The following is an 8,777-nucleotide window of genomic DNA, read 5'->3' as shown; positions in this document are numbered from 1 at the left end:
AAGCAAGTCTGAGTTGGATTCTTCTGATAATACAGAGAAGACTGTCTCCCCTTTCCCCAAGAACTAGGGAGCATACTTAGCCAGATAGGGATAGGGTTCTAGATGTGGAGGTTAGCAAAAAGGGGTAAGACTTTTTTCTAGGTAGAAAAAGCAAAGTAGGGAAGGCAAATGTGTGGGTGTGTTGGAGCCATAGTTCCTGTAACGCTGGCCATCCAAAGTAGCTTCAGAATGGAGCCCTAGGGTCTGTCCCCCTAAACAGGACGAGAAGCTGGGTGACTTGAGGCTAACCCCAACCTGCCAGCACCACCTCAACTCTGTTGTCTTTGTCCTTTGTCTCTAATGTTGTTCTTCCAAAAAAGGGGAAGGGATCTAGCCTAGCTAAAATCCTTTCCTCAGAGGCGCCTGGGTGGCTCAGTAGGTTAAACAGCTGCCTTTGGCTCAGGTCATGATCCCAGAGCACTGGGATGGAGCCCTGCCTCTGGCTCCCTGCCCAGCAGAGAGCCTGCTTCTCCCTCTTCCTCTGCCCCTCCCTCTGCTGGTGCTATGTCTGGCTCTCTGTCAAATAAATAAATAAAATATTTTTTAAAAAATCCCTCCTCATCTTAAAAGCTATGTACCTGTGATTATAAATGATCAAAAATTATACAAAATGAATAAAACTGAGGACTTTCTCTCTCTTTTTGGAATGGACCTAGCCCTAGAACAAAGGATCTTAACCTAAAGTCTATGGTTATACAGCCTTGTGTCTTTGAATTCCCTAAAATCGTGCACAAAAATTTTGTATATGCACATTTTCCCCTGCGGGACAAGGACCCATAGTTTTCATCAAGTTCCTAGGAAATTTTGAGACCCCAAAAGCCTTATAAGTCCCTGGATTTATAGAACGTTTTAGACTGTCTCCTTATAAGGCTTGGCAGAACACTTCGTAGTGCCAGTCATTATACTAAAAGTTTTGTATGTATTAACTAACTTAACCCTAACTTCATGATACTGTAGCTTTTCTAAGAAGCAACGAACTTTTTCAGAGGCTTACAGCCAACAAGTGGGGAAGCTAGGTTACCAACCCAGGCCAAACCAGAATCCCATGCTTTTGTTTATCATATCAAGTCACCTTCGTTTTCAGGAGACGGCACAGTTGCCAAAAACCCAGAGCCTTTCCAGCCTCAGCCATCATTTCCCCTTTAAATCACCTTTTATATTTATACAGTAACTGCTTTCTAAGCATCCCCAAACTTCACCACACGCAAGCAGCATTCCTCTGTGGAACCTTTGAAAGTCTTCTAAAACACAGAAGCAACCCCCTCCAGACCGCTCACCTCAGTTTTTTTTTCCATTGTGCAACTAGGTTGCAGTAAACATAATTTCATCTTAATTGTCTCCTCTAGACTCAAGTCTGGCCACATGGCACAATGGACGGCCCATACATTTGGAGAGACTCCAAGAAATCCATCCCAAGCTCTGAATGGTCCTGGCACTGTTCCAAAATTTTACTAACTTTCCACATATTGTGATTCCGGACACGTTTATACCTTGGTCCCCAGGATAATGGAAGCCACAAAAGAGACAAATTAAAATGTCAGCCCAGCTGGGCCCACATTGTGGGCCAGCAATTACCATGGAACCCCTTGCCTCTTAGATCACCTGAGTGTAGCACATCTGGGCTTCCTATAAGAGGGATAACGAAATAATCCAGAGTGATTTCCTAGATGTTCCCCGACTCAGTTTAAGTACGGTGTGCTTCTTAATAACTGCTCAGATTTCGATAAGCAACAGGAAAAATTTTTAAAAATCAGGCGAAAGGCAGAGAACAGAATCCTGGGAAACTTTGTAACCCAACAACCCCTGCCATCATCTGGGACCTAACTAACTTGAAACACACGATCGAGGCTGGAGAGGCAAGTAAAATAGAGCATCGGTGTTCTCCACCTGAGGGAAGAGTATCATTCAGACCTCACTGCAGATTCTGACGGAAGGTATGAAGGAAGGAAGCCATGTCACTACAGATGGAGCAAAGAATGTCCACAGCAAAGGGCACATCTGACAGGTCCTACCCCTTGTGAGATCATGGTAGGTGTTCAAAGCATCCGCCTGAGAGAAATAAGGGAAACAGGACCAGAGTTGGAAGAACAGATGACCTAAGGAATTAAACGGTGTGGGAATCGAGACATTGCTTTTCTCCTCACTTTCTCCTTTTTTTATTCTTCAGAGACCCAGCCACGGATAGGAGCTGCTCATTTCATCAAAGTAACCTGTTGTTTTCTGTGCTCTGGAGGTGGTGACTTCAGCGTCCACGATGGGACATCCGTGAGTGTTTGTTGGGTTTGAAACTGCGTGCTCCAAGCCAGCGGATAGCATTTCTTCTTCTGGTGGGCCAGGGAAACACTGAGATTACTTCAGCAAAAAATAACTTTCCTTCCAATCTGTATCATCACTCAGAGAGGCAGCTGGTCAGGTTAGCAGAGAAAATGGATATTTAGTCATGAAGAAGCTTGATTAAACTTTGGCTTTATCTTTTTGTATCCTGATACGATCATATGGAGATAGGTTATTTCCTCACGCTACTTGCCACCTGCTCTGTGATTTTTTTTGTCCTCCTTTGCCTGCTCTATGAGATTGTAAGCTTCATGAGGACAGTTTTTCTCATCATTATATCCTCAATACAATAAATTTTTTGAAGAAATGAATAAAGAAGGTCAATGCACAAACGTCCTCTGGTTAGTGAATTCTTACCAGGTTAGTAAAATGTAGGTTGAATTGCTTGGGTGTATTTAATAACCAGTGGTTGTCAAACAAATTAATATTATGTGCAATAAATTGGATATTGAATGCAGTTACATGCTTTATTGTTGAAGCAAGTATCTAGGCCGTGGGGGCAAAATGTGGTTTTGTCCTCCTGCTTTTATTTTTCCTTTGGGTAAATTCTTAGCCCATTTTAGTCTGGGAAATTGCCCTCTCTTCCATTCTCAGCCCTGTGTCTGTCCCCCTCCCTCAGGTGCACTGGATCCAACATCGCTATGTGATTCTCTGTTCTATCAGAGAACCGCTTTCCTGGGGCCATGGGCTTCTTTTGGCCACAGTTCCAGAACGTTCTTTCAGAGGAGCTGTAAAGTGGGGGGATGTCCTTCCCCTGTTCTGGGAGAAGTGAGCTGGAGTTATGGGGCCAGAGGGTCTTTACACTGAAGTCAGCACAGGGGAAGGCCAGGGCTGGGAGGAGAAAGAGGGACATCTAATGACTCCATCTGAGGCAATAAATCACACACAACTTAATTTTTTTCCCTGTCATTTGCCACAAAAATAACCCTCACTAGTCCAGAGACTTAAGTCGTGTCACTTAGTTTTTATATTTGAAAAAGAACGAGATCATTTGGGTGGCTCCTAGAGAAAGTGAAACTTGGTACATCTTGGTCTTGTTAAAAATTCATTCTTTTGGGGCGCCTGGGTGGCTCAGTGGGTTAAAGCCTCCGCCTTCGGCTCAGGTCATGATCCCAGGGTCCTGGGATTGAGCCCCACATTGGGCTCTCTGCTCAGCGGGGAGCCTGCTTCCCCCTCTCTATCTCTGCCTGCCTCTCTGCCTACTTGTGATGTCTGTCTGTCAAATAAATAAATAAAATCTTAAAAAAAATTCATTCTTTTTATTTGACTGAGATCTCTGCCTTTGATATAATGTTTGAGCTCCTGACCTACAGATAATTCAGAATGCATGCAATCTTTCCTTTACTTCAGCGTTCCATAATGAAGAGAGCTCTTATGACTCATTTGTTCATTCAGTCCATAAATATTTATTGAGCACCTACTACGTGCCAGCACGTCTTCTCTAGGCTTCATGTTAGATCATTGTTTGAACTGTTTCTCATGGGGATTTTGGACCAATACCAATGATCCTTCCTTAGAAGGACTCCACTATGTCCAATAATCCCCCTTAAAATATTGCATTTGGAGCAGAGCACGGTAACATTACACATGCCTGACGTACCAGCCACGTACCAGGCATGAAGGTTACAGGGATGAATGAGACACCATTTCGTACTCGGAGGACTCATGGCAGGAAGGAGAAGGCTGCCCTGTAAATGAACTGGTTTAGCACAAGGAGCTGCTGCAGAACCCAAATTGGGGAGCGGCCAATTCAATTCCTGACATTGAATGAGGAATCCTAGAAATGCTTCTCATAGAAGATCCGGAGCGTGGATTTCTGACAGGCAGATGGAGCTGGAGAGGGTAATCCAAGGAAAGTCAACCACCCCAGCTAAAGTAGGGAGGGATAGCACAGCCTCGTGAGTTCAAGGATCCACAAAAGCTTTGAGAGGCCAAGAGAGTGGGTGCAGGATTGCTGATGCAGAAGAGGTAGGACCAGAAAAGTAGGCAGGTTAAGCCTTGAAGGCCAGACTGAGAAACTCGGTTTTCATTTGTTTGTTTCTTCTTCCTACAAGGTGACAGACAGTCTTTAATTTAAAAAAAAAAAAAAAAAAGGTCTTATATAAAAAAATAAAGTTTTTATTTATTTATTTAAAGATTACTTATTTATTTGTCAGAGAGAGAGAGAGAGAGAGAGCACAAGCAGGGGGAGTGGCAGGCAGAGAGAGAAGCAGACTCCCTGCTGAGCCACGAGCACAATGTGGGACTCAATCCCTGCACCCTGGGGTCCTGATCTGAGCTGGAACAAATGCAGTGTCAAGTGTTACCCCAGACCTGCTGAATCAGAATCCGCAGCTTACCAGTGTCCTCTAGGTCACTCATGGGCACTCAAGTTTGCGAAACGCTGGCCTAGGGACTCGGGATACAGTGGTGGAGATGCAGGACGGCCAATGTCTCTGCCCTCATGGAGTTCATGGTGTAGCAGCGAGTGTCATGGCTGAGCCTGACATTGAATGAGGACTGCAGAAAGGACTAGAAAGGGGACACATGGTTGGGAACCAGGAGAGTGTACAGTAGAGGGCTGGGCTCTGGGCTGCCGTTCAGGGAGTGGTTCCCTGAGTTAGTTAAAGTAACATGCCAGAGGGAGGCAGGAGAAGCAGGTAGAATACGTGTGTGAGGTGGGCTGGTGGGAGGAGTCTTTCCTGCAGAGCCCAGCCCTCCTTCAGGAGTCTTGGAGGAACAGAAACACTAGAGCTGGGTGAGGAAGCAGCGTCCCCTCAAGTCAGGAGGCATCAGGTCAGCCTTCTAAGTCACGCAGAGGATTCTAATTTTGGTTATCAGCTTAAGGGGACAGGAGGAGAAAGCCCAGAGCAGCCTCAGGAAAGTCGTCCAGGTGAGGAGCATGGACAGCCTTTCCTGGGGCTTTGGACCACAGCCCCTTCCTTAGTGGAGCCCTATTGCTTTAAGCTTTTTCACTTTTGACCCTGTTTAAGTAAGTTCTATAGAGCTCATACTCTGTATTTGTCCTATGATGGGCAAAGAAGGGCTATTAAAATACTTAAGATGCGGTCCCTGCCCTGAAGGAAACTAAGGTTTAATGATGACATTTGGTTTCGTTAAAGAAGCCTGTAGTCAAACCAAGAAGAACTTCTAGTTAATCATTCCCTATGTCTTCTCACATAGGCTGCTTCCCAGCCAGTTCTCTCTCTCCTCCTGTTTTTATATATTTGGTTTTTTAATACAAATTTTTACATTTTTCTTGGTTTCAGGCCATCCTTCCAGCCTGCTCGATCTTTCCGAATCTTACTTTCATCGTCAATTCGCTAACTCTCTCCCAACTTTCTGCCATATGCTGATCGGATAAACATGTCTTCTTTTTGCTAATTTAAGACCCTACTTTTAAAATTGGTGACAGGTCTCAGAGGGACTTTAAGTCCCCTAGCATGGCAGTATGAGAGATTCCCTTCTGGGGGGATTATTGATTGATCAATCAGCACGTGTTGGATGCCAGATGGTATTTTTATCTTGGGAAGCGTCTCCCTATCTTGTAGCCAAAGAGAAGCGCACTACTGATGGGACCCACGGTCCCTGTGGATCACGGTGTTTGCAACATTGTGTCTTACTTCAGTCCGTAGGGAATGGCTGTTTTACTCATCCCTGGATTCCCCACACCACGCTGTGTATGCCGTATATAGTGGACACAAAGGACACATTTGCTTGGGAAAGTAACCTGCATCATTTTTTATGGACTTGCAGAGATTGTACAAACCAGCCAGGTTATCTGATAATTTCCAGGGCTGAAATACAAAGTTGAGCCTTTCTGCCACCGCCCAGGTCTACTCGAGTTAGTAATGTAGGCTCCTGTATGTTTCATAGAGTCAGAGCCACCCCACCATAGGCTTTGCTCTCTAGAAACATTTTCTGCTATTTTGTAAAAGTTTTTAGTCTCTGTAGTTTATCCTAGAGATTCTGCAAGTGATGCAGTGAAATCAGGAGGAAAGTGATGTGTAACTCCTTCTATGCATCGCTGATCCCCAATTTCATTTACTGAGGATATCAAAAGGGGTAGATTTTGCCAATAGGACTCTAATTAACAGGCTTACAAATGTAATAAAAACCACAGTTTTATTTGGCAAAGCTCGTGAACAATAACAGCAACAAAAATCCCTCTTTTTGATGTTAATCATCTAGATATATTTATAGTCTTTCATACTATGCCTGCATATTTCACTTTTTTCCCCCTTTAACAGAACTATGAGTGCCACTGATATTCATTCTTAAAATTTGCTTTCATTCATTCCTCATTGTCTTGATTTTTTTTTTTTTCCCCTTATGGCCTCTGAATTTTTGTCTGTTTGGCAAAAATACGCAGTAACCTTTACTGGGATTCTTCCATATCTCACATCCCGGTTCTGTAATATGGATTTCATGGGCCTCCTCCTCTTTAATCCTTGCCTGTAAGAAGTACATCCATGACAACCCTTGATTTATTTAAAAAGAAAAAGAAAGAAAGAAAGAAAGAGATGGGTGGAGGTTAAATTATCTGCATGTCTATATTGGTTTCCGTCCCTCCTCTCAGTCTGCTGGTGTGTTGCAGAGCTGAAGTTTGAATGAGGCCTGGTTCCAGAGCCTGACTCTTAACCCAGTAGGCATGAATTTGCAAAGGGCCTGAGGACCTGGGAAGCCAAGCGGCAGTGCCCTTTGAGATCATCTAGCCCAGAACATGATGGATGCTCCTTGCCTGAGTTTATCTGTCACTTTCTAAGCAAAAGGAATCTCCCCATGGAGATCAGAAGGCAGGGAGGGGAGGTTGGGTGGATTAAGAGAAAGGGGTGATCCAGCTCCTGGGATCCCAGGAGAGACATTTCATGCCTGGAGCTTGGAAAGGGGCTGGATGTTGTCCAAATGTCCTAACCTCTGTTAACGTATTTCTTCATCAAAAAAATACTTGTTTAAGTGAGATTGGGATCTAATTTTAGTTTTAACCACCACGAACTAGCATTACGGCCGTAGGATTTTTTTTTTTTTTTTCTTGAACATTTACTGAGAGCTAACTCTATGCCTTTTGGAAGACAAACATTTCTTGCAAAGGGACAGTAGGAGCAAAGATGGGGTTCATTTACTCAAGAGAGGGGGGAGAATTGGATGTGGAGACTGCCTAGGTTCACTCCGGAGAGTTTGTGAGATCAAGAATCTAGTTTTCAATATGAAAAATGATTTGTTACCTTAGAATAACACCGAAAGACAAGCATCGGTAAGCTTGTACTTCCAGAGGCAGTGAAAACATGAGCCTTTCAGAGAGAGTAATATAAAATGAAGTAATATAAAATGAAGCCTTTCAGAGAGAGACTTTGCTGAAATTAAGAGTGACCCACGTAAATATAAGTTGCACACAGGAGTCAAGAAGCATGAGGATTGAGAGGGACACGGAGCCCCACAATGTCCCCCAAGAGGGAAAAGGTTACTATTGAGAGAATGATGGAAGCATGCAAAGTATCTGAGATCAGCTATGTCAACTGCAAAGCATAAGTCACTGTACTATGTTTTGGGGCTGCAGTCACAAAGATCAAGATAGAAAATAAACACCTACAGTTCCACATCTGAGTCATCTGGGCCTCCAACATTTTAAGTCTCCCAAGTCCTTGTGGAAGGAGTCTGTCTCCTTTAAAAATAAGGATGGCTGAGGGAGTATTGTTTTTGCCTAAGCAAACCAGATGTGGTAGGCTCCAAGGAGTGACTCCGTGGTTTCTTGCTCTGCTTGTATAAAAATAACTTAGGGAGGCTGACATATCTCAAATGTGCATTAAAAGCTGAAGCGAGGGGTGCCTGGGTGGCCCAGTCTCCTAAGCATCTGAATTCTGCTCAGGTCATGATCCCAGGGTCCCCTGGATCCAGCCCACTGGAATCAGGATCCAAGCTTAGTGGGCAGTCTCTGTCTCCCTTTCCCTCTGCTCACTACCCTCCTCCTGCTTGCACACACACACTCTCTCTCTTTCAGATAAATAAATAAAATCTTAAAAAAAAAAAAAAAGTTGAAGAGAGGGAGGGTTTGGAGCAATGAATGAGATGAAAGCAAAGCCCCAGCCAGGGGAGATGAAAGCCAAGCAAATGGTTGTTAATCATCCCAGCCGGAGATCAACAAGAGAAATCCAGTGTTGCCTCCAGAGATGAGATGAGATGAGGAGTCCCACTTTCCACCGCAGAAATGCCTTTGCCACCTAAGTCACTGAGCTGGTACGAAGCCTGCTATTTCTGCTCTGTCAAAGTCATCCCATTAAAACTTAAAATAAGCCTGCAACTAGAGAACCTTACCCCTTATAGAAGCCTTATGTAATGTATGCAAATGTGCATCTGAATTATTAGCCTTCTATTTTTTTTTTCCCTTAGAGCTTCGCTTAATAAGTAAAAGCTTGTGAAAGCCTGGG

This window comes from Mustela erminea, chromosome 9, assembly GCF_009829155.1.
Source record: "Mustela erminea isolate mMusErm1 chromosome 9, mMusErm1.Pri, whole genome shotgun sequence".
NCBI lineage: Eukaryota > Metazoa > Chordata > Mammalia > Carnivora > Mustelidae > Mustela > Mustela erminea.
Note: the sequence above shows the minus strand (reverse complement) of the source record.